Raw genomic sequence first — 17282 nt, 5'->3', positions numbered from 1 at the left:
GTCCCTCCCGTCCCGCCCTGGTCTGTCCCTCCCGTCCCGCCCTGGTCTGTCCCTCCCGTCCCGCCCTGGTCTGTCCCTCCCGTCCCGCCCTGGTCTGTCCCGCCCGTCCCTAGTGGAGCGTCTGGTAGCCGCTCCTTAAGGAGGGGGTAATGTCACATGCCTGTCCTGTCTTGTGTGCACATGTGGGGTTTGTCAGTATGGCCTTTGTGCTTCCGTCATTGTCTGATCCCTCCCCCTTGTTATCTGATTAGTGTTTCATTTCTCCCACCTGTTCCCTCTTAATTTCTTCCCTTTATAAGCTCCTTGTGTTTGTCAGTCTTTGTGGAATCCTTGTTATGTCTACGTATCCTGTTTCCCTGTGTTGGTGTGTTTTGAGTTTATGTTTTTGGAACTAGTTGTTTTGCCCCCTCGTGGGTTTTGTTTTGTGTTGTTTAATTTATGTTTAATAAATTCACATTTCTCTGCAATTGAGTTCTCACTTTAGTTTCTTTAGTGTTACGTGACAGTATGTGCAACTTTGTGTTGGTTGGGAATGGGATGTACACTGTGTACATTGTTTTTGCAGGAAAAATAAAATAACATTTTTACAGTTTATTTGTTTTTTGAGTATAAAAACAATATTCTCAAATATTTTACAACACACTTATGTTTGTACTGTCTGTCGTAAGTGTAACACTGAACCAAAACAAGGCCTCAGTCATTATGATGGATGGAGAAGTGTTTTACATTGAGCACATCAGTGTTCAGCTGGTTCTTATAAATGTCTATACATACACAAAATTCTGGGTAAAAAACAACCCAATGTTGGGTCAAATATGGACTAACCCACCAATTGGGTTGTTTTAACCCAGCGATTGGGTTGTCTTAAGCAAATATTTAACACAACCGCAGGATTAAAACAACCCAATTGCTGGGTTAGTCCATATTTGACCCAACATTGGGTTAAAACAACCCAGCATTTTTTAGAGTGTATGATGGTTTGTGTGTCTCATTTAAAAACAAAATCCCATTTTGAGAAGAAATAACATTGTTTTGAATGTAAAGTTTCATTTTGCAGGAGAATTGAGGGGTTTTACCCATTGTGTGTGTTTTTTTGGATTTGTGTGTAGAGTTCTGAGAATATGAGGCATGCTTTCAGAAAATGTGTGTAAACAATTGAGAAAAACTGTAACAAAACAGGTTCTCTGAAAGGTTCAATTTGTTGGCATCACTGTAGAAAAAAAAAGAAAAAGATTGTTTTTTTTTAACCTTTATTTTTAAAGATAATTCTTAGAATGAAAATAATAATGACAGAAAATCTCTCTGGATATAGAACAGCTGTCTGGTTGTGAACATGGCGTGTATGAAAAGAAGGACAATAGTCAAAAGAGATCATGATGGCTTGAGAGGGGGAAATAATTAGGGGGAAGAGAAAAGCAGAGCAAGCAGTTTGAGGAGATGGAAGGATAATGGGATGTAGAAACTGACACCCAGAAGAAGGCTGGGCTGGAGGGGGTGGAGAGATGCTATAGGGGGAGACGTATAGACGGATAGAGGGGCAGAGACGGGGAAACTTAAGCTTTCTGCCGCTGATTTTCCATCCCTAAAGGCATTCTGTGGTTTCTAAAAAAAGCCCTGTATATTTGAAGTATCGCGTCACGTGACCAGGGCTGTATTTATGAATCAAAGAGTATGGTGATTTCTGAGGGAAAGAGATAGAGAAGGCAACACTTTACCATATGCAAGACAACGACTGTTGGAAAAGACATGGTTTTTGGAAAAGACAGAAAGTTTGATTGAAAGAGGGAGGGCAAGAATGCCAGAGAGCGAATGAGGAGGTAGAGTGAGTGAGTGAGTGAGTGAGTGGAGGGGGGGGAGCGAAAGAGAAAAGACGGAATGCAACAGACTCCTTTATTCACACAGAGAGACGCATCTGACTTATACAAGAGCTGCTCTCGTTGGCTCAGATCAACCCTTCAGACCTCCAGGATCTCCATCTCAGGTAAGCCTGATCTCAGACCACAGTCACACACGCTTTAGAAGAGTTTTCTTTCAATTCACAGCGTTCACTTCCAGCTCTACTCATAAAAGCGAAAGAGACTGGGAATGAGAAAGACATGTCAGAGCAAGAATAAATGTGTTGTACAGGTAATTCCTTCATACTGATTCGAGTGTAAGAGTTTGGAAACTTCTGTTGATGAGTTTAGGACAAGATTAGAGATAATGAAAGAGAAAGCAAAAAATGTCCTTTTCACCGAATTTGCTTTGGTTTTGCGAGTCTGCGTGGCAAATGTGCCAGAAGTGTCACTCAACTGCATGTGACATCTCAATAAGTCTTCTTATCAAGATCATCAAGTACAGGCAGAGAGCAAATCTACAGGAACGGCTTCAATGACAGACTACTGAAGTTCTCCGATACACCAAACATGGTTTCTACTGAATGCAATAATTCAAGCCTTATTTTAGGACAGGAATATCCTTAGGAGTGTAATGTTTTTTCTTTACGCCACGAAGGTGAGCTCGTGTGTTTGAGTTGACTTGTTCATGATGTATCGAGATCTGGACATCTGTTGTGTTGGTGTAGTTACATCAGTCATCAGGTGATTTGTGCCTTATCAAAGCAAGAGCTGTTTCGCTTTTAATTTTGTCTAACCTTTACACACACTCACTTTAACCACTACAAAACAACCGGCTTTGTTTCGAGTTGACACAATATTCCTGATCGCATGCGAAGACAGATTCATGAATGATTCGGTTACACTTTAGTTAGTGCCTTTGTTACATAAGTAACATGTGGTTACTACTATAAAATGTGCATAATTACAAGCATGCTAACCCTAAACCAAACCCTAATCGGTTACTTTTCTTATTTTTACAGTGTATTTGTTACATTGTAATTATACCCTTATTTACTAAGTAATAATAATTAACTTCTATTGGGTTAAGATTAGGGTTAGTTAAGGTTATTTTTATGTAAAATGTATAATTTATAGTTATTATGTAACGTGTAACAATGACACTGTACAATAAAGTGTTAACCCCTAATCTTAACCCTAACCCTATAGTAAGTACATGTAGTTAAATATTATTATAAAAGTATAATTACACTGTAACTCGGACACCTTAAAATAAAGCATAACCCACTTTATGTTATTGTCCTTGTTACACACTACATGTACTTACCATAGTATTAGCAGTAAATTATGCATAATTACAAGCAAATTAACCCTCAACCAAACCCTAACCCTAATGAAGTTAATCAATATTACTAAATATTTAAATATATAATTACACTGTAATAATGACACCTTAAAATAAGGTGTAACCATTAACCATTTAGATGTCCGTTTTACAGTGCAATTATACAATTAACAACTAAGTAATACTAATTAACTACATATACCTATTATATAATTAGGGTTACTTGCATGTAACTGCATAGCTGTACAAGTAAAATAAAGTATATAATAAGAAATTTGTTTGCTTAATGGTCTTTTAAACAAGTCAATCACGGTGGTAAGGGTTGTTCTGTTTTCTTTTTTTTGATGAATGGATGCATTAATATTACATGTGGACAGATTGTCACTAACATTGTTGAAGGTTATGTAAACCCGCCTCAAACAGAGTAATTATCCAAATGCAATGGAAATATTCAAATGGGCTGTTTTGAATATCGTGAGTGATAAAATGTTTGTGTTGGGATTGCTTTAGCTTCCGTACTGGAAATATGTGGTGTGTTTGAACAGGGAGGTCAGGAAAGAGCTTCTCTATACCTGTTCATTCAGATGGAAAGATCACAATTGAGATCACTTTTAAACCTCTATTAGTTGGTCTAGAAAACAAAGAGATTAAAGAAGGTCAAAGAGAAGAGACCTGCAATGTGCTTTGCCAAAACAACTACGCATGTCTGCAATCTGATGTCAGAGATCTCAGATGAAACTCAAATGTTCTCATCAAATTTTTCCGAGACTCATTTTTTTGAGCTATGCTCTCCACGTCAGCTAACAGAGAACGTTCTCAGAAGTTCAGCTAACGTTGTGGCAAGGCTGATCAAGCGTCCTTCTGGTAACATTATTAAACCAATTGTTCAAAGTTATGGACTTTAACCTCTTAAACTCAGAGGACCCTGTACAGGGATGGGAATGGCATCATCATGCATATACTTTCCATTTTAAATGTCTGTGGAGGAGCTATGCTGTCATATGTGGGACCATTTGAAAGCTTAGAGTCTCTACTTTCTGGAGAAACATGTCCTCCAACCAATACGCCTATAGGTCCTTTGTCACTTCCTTGAAATACGACCCATAGGAGCGTTTACTAAAGTTGCGCCCCTATCGACAATATTTTAATTAATTAAATACGACGCACAGGATCGTATTCTAAAGTTGTGCTCCTATTGACAGTAGCGCACTTTCATTTTAAAGCATTTTTCCCTTTTATCTGCTTATTATTTCAGGTTTTGCATAGCTCAGTTGGTAAAGCATTGCACTACAACAACAGCATATGATCATGCGATCGTGAGTTTGATCCCAGGGAACACGTGCTCATAAAGTGTGTATGCACTATATATCACTGGGTAGGTTTAGGGATGGGTGGGTGTAGTTGTAAATTTAAAAAAATATTTTTGCTAAATGGAAATATGACAAATGGTGGTAAAAAGTCCAGACATCGCATTAAAATGAACACGCATTGTGATTGGTAAACGACAGTCATCCGTCATTTCCTGACGTCAGACGTAACGCGACACTGTCATTATTTTTAGGCCAGCTAGAGGGCGCATGACTTTAAAACGTAAATATGGTCGTAATAAGGTGCTTGAAAAACGACCTATAGAGTCGTATTTTTTTGGAGGACAGGTTGTTCTGGAGATATGCATCACTTTGGCATTTGTTTTACATAAAGTAATGTATTTACACTAAATTACTCTGCTGACATTTCCGCCTGGATTTGGCCGACCCAAATTGAAAAGCCTCCCATACCCACATACAGTGGTCTAGGTTCAAAATGTTGGTGTCATTTTACAGGAAACCCTTTGAAGTTACATAAAACACTGCTAAAAGTCATAAACATGTAAGTATATGTTGTCTAAGCTGTTATAACCCCCCAAAAATTAGGTGCTTTTTGCTAATAAAAAAAATATAAATTCATTTTTGAAAGTATGTAACTCAGGCCCTGTGTGCTCTAGGACCCTGCAGACACTTTGGGCTGCTTCCAGCATGTATAATTAATTTAATGACACTTGGATATTGCATTTATATCACTGTATATGGTGGATAGAGGGGGGGGGGGGGTAGCAGGGTCGGGGGAGGGGGGAAGGGGGTCAAAAAGGGGGATCATCCCTTCAGACCCATTTGAGTAAATCTGGCACAACATGACACAGACAAACTTCTTTTTTTCCACTATTTTCTGTGATTTAGTGGAAATAGCCCAAACTGTCTGCAGGGTCCTAGAGCACACAGGGCCTGAGTTACACACTTTCAAAAATGAATTCATGGGGAAAAAAATCAAAAAGCGCCTACTTTTTTGAGGGGTTATTACAGCTTAGACAACATCTACTTACATGTTTATGACTTTTAGCAGTGTTTTATGTAACATCAAAGGGTTTCCTGTAAAATGACACCAACATTTTGAACCTAGACCCCTGTATGTGTGTATGGGAAGCTTTTCAATTTGGGTCGGCCAAATCCAGGCGGAAATCCCAAAAAATGGCCCTGAGTGTAAGAGGCTAATAATAATTTAGCACAAAAACATTATCATTCATGGAATGTTTTTACCTGAAAGGTTCAGTTGGATGCTCATCTAACGTTTTTTAAATGAAGAAAAAAGAATCAAGAAAAAAACATATAATCAATAATGTTTTCATGACTTAACGGGAACGTTAGCACAACCTTCTCAGAACATATTTTTCTTAGCAGGGTGCTCTCTACTCTGTATGTCACGAATTGTCTTGTTTACATCTATTTTTATTTCTTAAGGGGGTTGAAGAAGACAATAATGATACATAATTGCGATCTCCTGTAACTCCAAGTTTTCACATCTGAGCAGTGAAATTTTCCCCTGGCTCTTGACAATTAAGATGGCAATTAGATCCAATGGCAGTCAGGTTTGCAGCCTCATTGGACGTGCATTATTCTTTAGTTCTTTCGAAAATTACCCAGGTACTAGTGCTCTAAAATTCCCAGAAAACGGTGCTTTTAGGATACATTTTATTTTTAACAGTGCGGACCAAACAACGTCTTATCATGTGCCACCCATATTTACTGATCTCCAAAGCACAGCCCTGTTCTCGTCACGGCCCGCTGCTGTTGGCTTTGGTGGGTTTTTGTCAGCATTTATTTGGCTAACACACACTTTCAGAAGCTGTGTGAGGGACTCTCCAGATACGTATATATATTTAGACCTGCTCAAAAACAACTTTCACTAAACAAAACCACAGCACCTCCGTTGTGTTTACATATAGATATGTTCATGGCATGTGTGTTTATGCACACCGAAAAGATCCAAGTAAAATAGTGGAATATCATCAAAAATGCACCATAAATTTACAATAAAACGGGCATGAGCCGCCACCACACATGGAAACTAAACACACTGACTGAGAGATTTAACTTCACATCAATAACTGTAGTAAGTGTGATATTAATATGGACACTATGGTCAGTTAGTACTAGTCTGTGTGTGCACCTGGTTTATGAAAACTCACCCAGGATTACACATAAAACTACATTTCCTAAACAATATTTTTTGACGTTGTGCTTTACATTACAATTCATGTCCTGAAACCCTCATGATCATGGTTGAGCTGACTATAAATAACACCATCAGTAATGCATCATGTTCGATTGTTCGCTGTAAGTGATTTAAAAACACACCTAGTTTGTAAACTGAACACTAAGCACAATAATTAGAGCGTGTGTGTGTTTCATAGATCATCGGTCAGTCTGTCAGCTCGATGTCTTCTTGAGCTCTGCTCGTCTCACCTGTCAGGCTGGCGTTGTTGGTCTAGTCTGGTCGCACTTTATCAGTTCTCTTAAACACGTCGCAGTGTGTGTGTGTGTGTGTGTGTGTGTGTGTGTGTGTGTGTGTGTGTGATTGACAGAGAGAGGCTGTATTTAACTGCACCTTCCGCAGTTTCTCATTGTTCACAGCTTTTTGTGAATGACAGCTCCTCCAGGCAGAGAACGCTGTCTGTGTCTCTAGTTCTCACTGTCTCTGCTTGTCCGTCAACACACGCACACGCACACGCGCACACGCACACACACACACACGCACACGCACACGCACACACACACACACACACACACACACACACACACACACACACACACACACACACACACACACACACACACACACACACACACACACACACACACACACACACACACTCATCCTTTATGATTTATAAGCATTTTGAAAAGTGGGGACATGGCCAATGTCCTCATATTTCACCCTCTCATTGTAATACCTGTGTCATACACATGTCATTATACACATTTGTTACCTCATATGTCACATGCACACACACACACACGTTTGCTTTTGTGATATATGGGGACATTCCATAGGCGTAATGGTTTTAATGGTTTTATACTGTACAAACCGTATATTCTATCCCCTTACACTGCCCCTGCCCCTAAACCCACACACAACACACACACACACACACACACACACACACACACACACACACACACACGCACACGCACACGCACAAGCACAAGCACACACACACACCTTACCACAAACCCTAACCCTACACTCTTAAAAATAAAGGTTATTAAGTGGCATTTATGGTTTAATGAAGAATCTTTAACATGCGTGGAAACTTTTCAGTCCACAAAAGGTTCTTTATAATGGAAAAGAGATCTTGAGGTTATTAAAAGTGAGAAATAAATGAGAACTGTTGACTGAAAGGTGCTTTGGCACCATTGTGAAAACCTCTTTATAGCCAAAGAAAAAAAGCATTTAATCTTTCTAGAATAATAAAACGCAAATTTATGTAAGACGTAAATTATGAAGATTTTTGTCTATCTTCTGCAGACATTTTTTTCTCCACACAGCACATCCTGTACCACCTGATATAGGAAACTGAGCAGGTAATACAATAGTGAAGTTCACTGCAGCTGGCATAATTCATGGAGAGGACATACATAATTCAGGCAGAAGTTGTGTAGAAGTGTTCTCCATATGCGCTCGCTGGCCGGCTGTACTGGGCGGTGGTAATATGTTACGGCTGCCACATCCGCAGTGCGTTTGGATTGATTATTTGTGAGAGAGATGGTGAGAAATAGAGAAAAGGAAACATACAACAGTTGGCGGAGATGCCAGAAAGAACAAAGAAAGTGACTCGAACCATTTGGAATTTGAACAACTGTTTACATGCGGCTTATTAGAGAAATATGTTGGGTTAAGACTTAACAGATGACATACCTAAGAGTTAAAAACTGTCCTGACATTCTCCTTTATTTTAAGCAGAATTAAGGGCAACACTTTAGAATAATGGTCATTAGTTACATGAACTAATAATGAACTGCACTTATGTATTTATCTTTGTTAATGTTAATTTCAACATTTACTAATGCATTATTAAAATCTTGTTAACATTAGTTAATGCACTGTGAACTAAGTTCGCTAAGTTCTATGGTTAGTTCATGTTAGTTCATACATTTACTAATGTTAACCATTGACCATTATTCTAAAGTTTTACCGAATTTAGTTTTTTATAGACGTTTATATTTTATGTTTATATTAAAGGGGATCTATTATGCAAAATTCCCTTTCCCGTTTTGAACACTGATGTGTGTGAACAACCAGCATTCGTTAACTACATTAGTTAACACACTGTAAAAAAAATCGTGTTGGTTTAACTTAAAAAAGTAAGTAACCTGGTTGCCTTAAAATTTTGAGTTTATTGAAATTAAAAATTTGAGTTGATACAATGAAGGAAATTTGTTTAATAAATAGAAACTCAAAATATTATTGTAGCTGAACCACATAAGAAATGTGATAAATCATGAAAGTAGCACTATTTGTCATGTTTCACTGCGTCATCAGAAATAAAACACACAATTAGCCAATACACTGTAAAAAATTATTTCGAAAAAAAGTTACCTGGTTGCCTTAAAATTTTGAGTTCATTGAAATTGAAATTTTGAGTTAATACAATGAACATTTTTTGAGATTCGACAGTCTTTATTAACATATTATTAATTATTATTTTTTATGTGGTTCAGATACAAAAATATTTTGAGTTTATATTTATTAAACAAATTTCCTTCATTGTATCAACTCAAATTTTTAATTTCAATAAACTCAAAATTTTAAGGCAACCAGGTTACTCACTTTTTAAAGTTAAACCAACAAAAACCAACCAAATTTTTTTACAGTGTATGCTTAAAATCTTTTAATAATATTTGAATAAAGGTTGTCTAATCTCAAAAAATGTTCATTGTATTAACTCAAAATTTTAATTTCAATGAACTCAAAATTTTAAGACAACCAGGTAACTTTTTTCTAAATATTTTTTTTACAGTGAATGAACTAATAATGAACTGCACTGTATTTATTTATCTGGTAACACTTTAGTATACTTTTGCCTCAATAAACTCCTAATTTACTGCTTATTAAGAGTTAATAAGGTCATGCAGAATAAGGCATTAATATGTGCATTATAAGTAGTAATAAACAGCCAATATCTTAGTAATAGTTAATAACTGAACCTTAAAATAAAGTGTTACCATCTTTGTTAATGTTCATTTCAACATTTACTAATGCATTATTAAAATCTTGTTAACATTAGTTAATGCTCTGTGAGCTAACGTGAACAAACTGTATTTATATTATCTAATATTAACAAAGATGAGCAAATACAGAAACACATGATATGCTCATGGTTAGTTCACATTAGTTAATCATTGACCATTATTCTAAAGTGTTATTGAATTGAGTATTTCTATTAGTGTTGTCAAAAGTACCGACCGCGATACCAAATCGGTACTGGAATGTTTAAAATACGACGCTTTGAGCGCTGTTGAGCTGTAATCGTAAACATCTCTGATTGGCCATTGTGCTCACGCGCTCATCAAATAGGCCTATGATTGGCTACTTTGATCAGCGCTTCACAAACATGTTGTAAAAATACATCAGTGACGCTTTTCACGGAGCGCTTGCACAGATACACACAGAGCGTTTGAATGCAGGTGTCTATTTGCTATCGCGGTCGGTACTTTTGACAACACTAATTTCTATAGATGTTTATATTTTATGTTTATATTAAAGGAGAACAGTTATGCTAAATTCCCTTTCCCGTTTGAACGCAGATGTGTGTCCACAGTGTGTGTGAACAACCTGCATATAATGGTAAAAATCCATCCAATACTTTTTTATAATCCAATCAACCATTATCAATCTTTCATAATGTGCTGTTTCATATTTCCCCTGCTCGTAAGTAAGAGTAGGGAAGCCCCGCCCATGGCTGTTGCTGATTGGCCCTTTTAGTGTAGACACGCCCCTGAGTGAGAAGCACAGAGACGCCATTTCTGTTTACTCGCTGTATCAGCGCTCGAGTATTAAGATGTCTGCCCCAAAAGCAGTACTAATGTGCTGTTGTTGGATGTACCAACGAACATATGAGTCTCATAGACTCCGAGCCTCTGAGGACGGTGGTTGAATTTCATTTTTGAACAAAATGTGCCGAAGAATGTCGGTAAAATATTATATATTTGCGCATATCATTTCACGTATGACTGCTTCCCTAATAAGGGTCAGTACAACTGGATTTGCCAAAACGTTATTTCTGAAGGATGGGTCAACGCCTCGTGCTCTAACTTCATAAGAATAAGTAAGAAAGGCACTTCATATGTTGATAATGTTTGCAAATGTCCTTTCTGAATGAGCTTTCTAGAACACGGTACGGCTAATATGGCTAAAGTTAGCATCGTCTCTGACTGTATTCACAGAGACTAGAGCTGTGTCGTTAGTTTTATCCCGAAAACGCTCACCGTGTGCTTAATTCATAAACACACATTGTATGGTCGGGCAACAGACTTTTTAACATTCCCACACGAGCACCTATACAACAATTTATAGATTAACATGACGGCACATGCTAGTCCATGAGTCTCTCATCTGTGTCGACTCCGGCTCAAACATCTACGGCTGCTCCACACCTGGTTATTTCTGACATTTAGGCTGAGTAAGATTGGCCTGTTTTGTTGTTGACAGAGTATCCGAAGCTCGCCCCGCCCTCTTCTGGAAAGGGGCGGGGAACAGCATCTCATTTGCATTTAAAATGATCTGGGGGTATTTGAGCTGAAACTTCAGAGACACATTCTGGGGACACCAGAGATATATTACATCTTGTGAAAAGGGGCATAATATGTCTCATTACTGCTGTCAAGTTGATTAATCATGATTTATCGCACACAACATACAAGTTTGTAAGTGTGTGTGTGTGTGTGTGTGTGTGTGTGTGTGTGTGTGTGTGTGTGTGTGTGTGTGTGTGTGTGTGTGTGTGTGTGTGTGTGTGTGTGTGTGTGTGTGTGTGTGTGTGTGTGTGTGTGTGTGTGTGTGATGGGTAGGTTTAGGGGCAGGGGCAGTGTAAGGGGAGAGAAAATACGGTTTGTACAGTATAAAAAACATTAAGCCTATGGAATGTCCCCATATGTCACAAAAACAAATGTGTGTGTTTGTGTGTGTGTGTATAGATTATATGTATACATATTTACAAAATTGTAAGGTAAGAGGTGATTAATCAATTTGACAGGACCGGTTTATATTATATAGGCCTACACTGTAAAAAAAGGCACATTTTCAACTTTTGCAGTACAATCGACTTGGATGTTTAAGTTATTTCAACTTAAATTATGTTAAACTGACATTAAAAAAGGAGTTACATCTTGTACAACTAATAAAAAAAAGTTTAACATTTCGTAACTCATTATTAAGAGTTATTAACTTATTGAACATATAATTTTTTACAGCAGTGTACAAGTCAAAATTGCAGTTTTAAATAAAAGAGCATGAGCTTAATACGTCTAGCTCAAACATAATCCACACAACAGTAGACAAAGATGTAATTTAGCCCACTATGAGTTGAGTGTGTGTTAGTACCTGGCCACAATCTCAATTAGACGTGACCTCTGACCCACACTCGTTGCCTCAGGCACTAAAAGGTGATACAGCCGTGACCTTTCCACTCCTCGGGTCAGCCAACAGAATCTGCTCAATATAACGGCTCCATTGTGTGCTTCATTTCAAAGCAGCTGTCATCTGTGACAGCACTTGCAACAATACCAACAATTTATCTCTTTATGAATGCAAAATGATCATTCAAAGACCTGGTTTTGGATGAAATCATTTCTAACTTGAAATTAAGCCTCTAGAAATCATCTTGATCTAAAGTGGGGAATTTGATTATCAGAATACCCAGCTAACCGAAGTATAAACATTTTGCTAACGTTCACATCAAAACATTATTTCTGACTGTCCTCTCAACATTCAAATGTTCTCGATACTGTAGTTTACATTTTATCATTCTTCAAACGTTATGGGATTGTTTCTTTTGAATGTTCTCTAAAAGTTGTGAAACAAGTACACAGTAAAAAATTATTTAGAAAAAAAGTTACCTGGTTGACTTAAAATTTTGAGTTCATTGAAATTAAAATTTTGAGTTAATACAATGAACATTTTTTGATATTCGACAACCTTTATCAAAATATTATTTAAATATTTTGTAAGCATATTGGGTAATTATGTGTGTGTTATTTCTGATGATGCAGTGAAACATGCCAAATAGTGCTATTTTCATGATTTATCACATTTTTTATGTGGTTCAGATACAATAATATTTTGAGTTTCTATTTATTAAACAAATTTCCTTCATTGTATCAACTCAAATTTTTAATAAAAAAAAAAACTCAACATTTTAAGGCAACCAGGTTACTTACTTTTTTAAGTTAAACCAACAAAACCAAAACATTTTTTTTACAGTGTAGTAACATTTCAAAAACTGTTGGATGAACTTCCAACTAAAACATTTAAGAGAAAAGTTACATGAATGATGAATAAATAACATTTTTGTGCTAATGTTTTGAGAATATTATTAACTCTTTCCCCGCCAGAATATTTGAAAAAAGTTCCAGTCACCACCAGCTTTTTTTGTGATAGTTTTCACAAGGTTTCATGGTTTCTAGAATATTTTGTTGTATGAATATCTGTACACACTGTAAAAAAAGTATATGTTCAATAAGTTATGCCAACATATGTTTTTACATTTTTTTAACTCATCAAAATAAGTTAATATATATAAATATAAAACTTTTTTTATATAAGTTATACAAGATGTAACCCATTTGTTAAAGTCAATTTAACCTAATCTAAGTTGAAATAACTAAAACATCCAAGTCGATTGTACATAAAAAATGTTTTTTACAGTGCATGAAAGAACAGAGCCTCTGCTTTTAAACAAAAACCCTGTTTTATTCTGGCTTCATGCATTCTTTTTTTCTCAACAATTCAATATAGGTCAGTTTCATAAAACACAACATTTTGAGCAAAGATTTTTTTGTCAAAGACTGATTGAGAATGATGATCAAAACACAGATGGAGTAGATTGAGTCCATCAACACACCCAAAGCTTCACAGTCCTAGAGCTCGACATTTCATCCTGTAACGTTAGGCAGTTTTGATTTATATGCTGATTAATGTTGATGATCAAGCAAGGCCTTCACCAGGACATAGAGAATGTACAATAACATTGCATATTTAGCCTAATATAGCTGAAATAGACCAAGTTATATATTAAAACAACACCAAAAAAACTAAATGTGAATTTTCTAATGATAGGTGAAGGGTGAACCAACACATATGCGCTTCCCCTTTAAAAAACATTTTTAGATTTCTTTGAAATAGTTTCAAGTTTGTGTCACTGCACAATGAATCTCTTATTTACATAATTGCTTATTATAACAAAAAGGATTTGCTAGCATGCCGAACTCAAAACCCTCTCATCACTCAAAACACCGGAGTTTGGCCAATATACTTTCGTTACGGAGAAAACTGATCCAAGACCAGCAGTTATGGACAGCATTTCCCTCAAAAGCAATCAGAAGCACATGAAAGCTTGCTTCCGCCACTGAATAAAATAAAAAAGAAGATAATTTAGACTTTTTGTCTCACAATTCTGACTATACAACACACAAGTGCAACTGTATATCATGCAATTCTGCCTTTATAACGTGCAATTGTGAGTTTATATCATGCAATTTGGATAAAAAATGACCTTTTTTATGTTTTATTCAGTGTGAGAAAATCCGACACTATAAGTCTGTGGTCAGGGGACGGTCTCTACTTCATTGCTGATTCATATTTCGGAAGACATTGTGTTATTTAACATTGCCGTTCTAAAGAGTATTGTTCATATGAGCTAATGCTGCTGAAGAAGATTTGTTTTGAAAATGTAAATCGCCAAATTCACTGAATACATTTTTTTTTTGCTCTCAATAGTAAGTTTGCTGAATTACCATTTCATTAGGGGGGCTCTTTGTGTCACCTGGGGGAGGGGGAGGGCTTATTTGATCACTTTATTTTACTCATGCATCTTCTTACATATGGGCTGCGTCTGAAAACTTAGGCAGCTGACTCGTTGCCTCGCTGCCTAATCAGACAATGACTTGTAAGGCAGCAATTTGTGCATGAAGGCAACTCACACAACTGATTTTGGACAGTCTTCTAAGACAGTGTAACAGTTTAATGGTCTACAGCAAAATAGAGAGAGCTTTGGTGAGAACTGAACACATATTTAATTACTACCTTAGTAATTTCTCCCTAGAAATGACATCAGATTTGGAAAATATTGGTCAAAAATGTACATTTACACACAAACTAACCAGCAAACACAACTTTCGGATGCCATTTTTTTTCTAGCTTAGCTGTCATAGAATGGAACGCACAGGATATCACACATTAAAAAAAAAAATGCTGGGTTAGGGTTAGGGTTAGTTCAACCCAACTTGGGTTGTTTTTAACCCAGCATTTTTAGAGTGCAAAGGCAGTGAAGGATACATGTATGCTGCCTTCAAAAAACAATCAGATGAAGTATTATCAGGAGGCAGGAAGTGAAGCTAACACAAGCTATCACTTATTTCTGCTTCTTCTTCATCTGTTTTGATCAGAAAATTCTGACGTTTTTCAGAAGATGCGTAATAGTGCCCATACTGTATAACACTAGCCTGACAAGCCAGACCCACATCAAGATGTTTGGTCTGGAAACTCACCATTGGCAGCTCAATCCGAGGGGCGGATAAACGGTTGTCTTTCAAACTCCCTCTGCACACGATAGGATAGCGCTACAACCAACCAGAGCAACGAAGGTGAAGCGGAGCTCGTTGACAGATTAAACATTCGCCGTATCCGGTCGGCTAAACTCCGAACACATCTTCCCTTTTTAAGAATGACTTCAGTGCCGTTCTTTGTTCTTTTCTCAGAGAAAAGCTTAACTCCAAGTCTTCCAGAGTCGCGGTCAGAGCTGATTCGAAAAGACCGCCGCTGTTCGCCAGTTTCTGTGTTTACTAGAAGCACGCAAACGCAACTCGGCCGTCGTCATTATGGCCCCGCCCACCTACTCTATACACGATGTGATTGGCCCGGCAAGAGTTAGGCGAATACAGCTCAGAAGGGTATTGAGAGTTGCTAGACGACACTCGCGGGCAGATTAGATTTGCTGCCGCTAGGGTGCGTCTATAGATTTCTAGGCTAGTATAACAGTGAAAACATGGAAAATTCCATCAATGAACGAACGAACCCTCTATAACGTTACTGGAGAAGCGTTTGTTCAGAACTTTGAGAGAACCTCGAGAGAACGTTAGCTGAAGGTCTGAGAATGTTCCCTGTTGGCTGGGTAGTCAATGCAGCAGTGTCAGGATAAAGACATACTTTTTATGTAAGAACGCTTTGATACAGTGTTATTAAATAGCCAACTGTATAAACATGTTCATGGTTTAACTCACATATAATGAGCTCTGTACTAGTGTCTACTAACCTTATACAATACTAGGGCCATTAAGAATATTTACGCATATTCGGCCCACTTTTTACTACACAGCCAACGACATAATGACGTTCATAAATTGAAGTTATTGTGCACCAACAGTGACCGCACGCATAAAAATATTTTAGAGAGAGAAAAGTCTTGTGTTCCAATTTATTAGAGGATGGAAATTTAAGCCATTACCCGCATCTTTACGTTTTTGCTTTAAGTTTGGAGCGGTACCTGTAAAATTTAAAGCCTTAAAGGCTGCACATGCTGTGAATAGAGTGTAAAAACATTCATGAGCAGTCTCACACCTGCGTGCGCGGGCATTTAAACACGCCGCTTTTATGAAATATGTGACTCAGAGTCTCAGTTTTGACACATGCACGCTTGTGTACAATAATTGCCATCTGTATTTGGTGAGCCCATAGGCATGCATGTGAAAATCCCTGCCTTGCATATGTGTGTTAATATGTCTGTGTTTTAATGCACCACATCCTTTGGTTTGAAGTTCACAACCTCCCTCAAGGCACCTTGATTTATGGCTCATATTTCAGCAACGTAATTATTCCCTCTTAGTTCATGTTTTTCCAGACATGTTTTGCCGTTGTGGCTGTTCATCGTTTCTTTGGGGAACTGCAGGGCTCTTGTTGGAGGTGCCAAACCCCATTCATTAGCACACATCAAAGACGAGCTCTCGAACCTGGAGCAATGTCAGCGTATGTCACACATGGCCATGACCAGGTGCTGAGTAGACCTTTTTAAAATCCACGTTCAAAGTGGATCAAATCATTTCATTTTGAAGTTTTCTACTCAAGCAGCAATGCTCAAATCCAAAGAGAGCAGTTCATGAACATTTTTATCATGTGTTCATTTACTGAAAAGGTTGCTTTGAAGAATTCATACCCTTTGTGCCAGGGTATTACATACAGTGTGTTATAATGTCATTTCTTTGTCAGATTTCCACAGAAGTTAAATTAACACATGCAGTTTATGTGTCTATGGCAATTGCGTATTTTTTTGGCCAGGAAAGCTATTAAAATTCTCTCCTCACTCTTTTATTATGCACTAGACGTGGCAGACCGAATCCAAAACGCCATTTTTACAGCTAATTGGATGTTCCTACTCAAAGTCATAAATTAAGGTGATTCTATGAAGACTTCAGAGCAATTAACAGTCTGTTAAATGGGTTATGTATTGTGTGGCTTTTGGATTGCATTCAAAGAGCGCATCACTGTTATGAAAACGTTTAAACCTTATTGAACCGTTT

At 37.4% G+C, this 17282-nt stretch overlaps 1 protein-coding gene across 1 annotated transcript in view; it reads left to right on the top strand.

Annotated features, from left to right (window-relative positions):
- The first annotated feature begins 1868 nt into the window (after positions 1 to 1868).
- rargb (retinoic acid receptor, gamma b) overlaps positions 1869 to 17282 on the top strand; it is an 85027-nt gene continuing 69613 nt past the window's right edge. The window contains exon 1 of the mRNA XM_067431850.1: positions 1869 to 1981. The gene's annotated coding sequence lies outside the window, so the exon portion shown is untranslated. The remainder of the gene's footprint in view (positions 1982 to 17282) is intronic.

This window comes from Pseudorasbora parva, chromosome 22 (assembly GCF_024679245.1).
Source record: "Pseudorasbora parva isolate DD20220531a chromosome 22, ASM2467924v1, whole genome shotgun sequence".
Taxonomy (NCBI): Eukaryota; Metazoa; Chordata; class Actinopteri; order Cypriniformes; family Gobionidae; genus Pseudorasbora; species Pseudorasbora parva.
The sequence above is the reverse complement of the archived record's forward strand: the minus strand, read 5'-3'. Positions and strand labels throughout refer to the sequence as shown.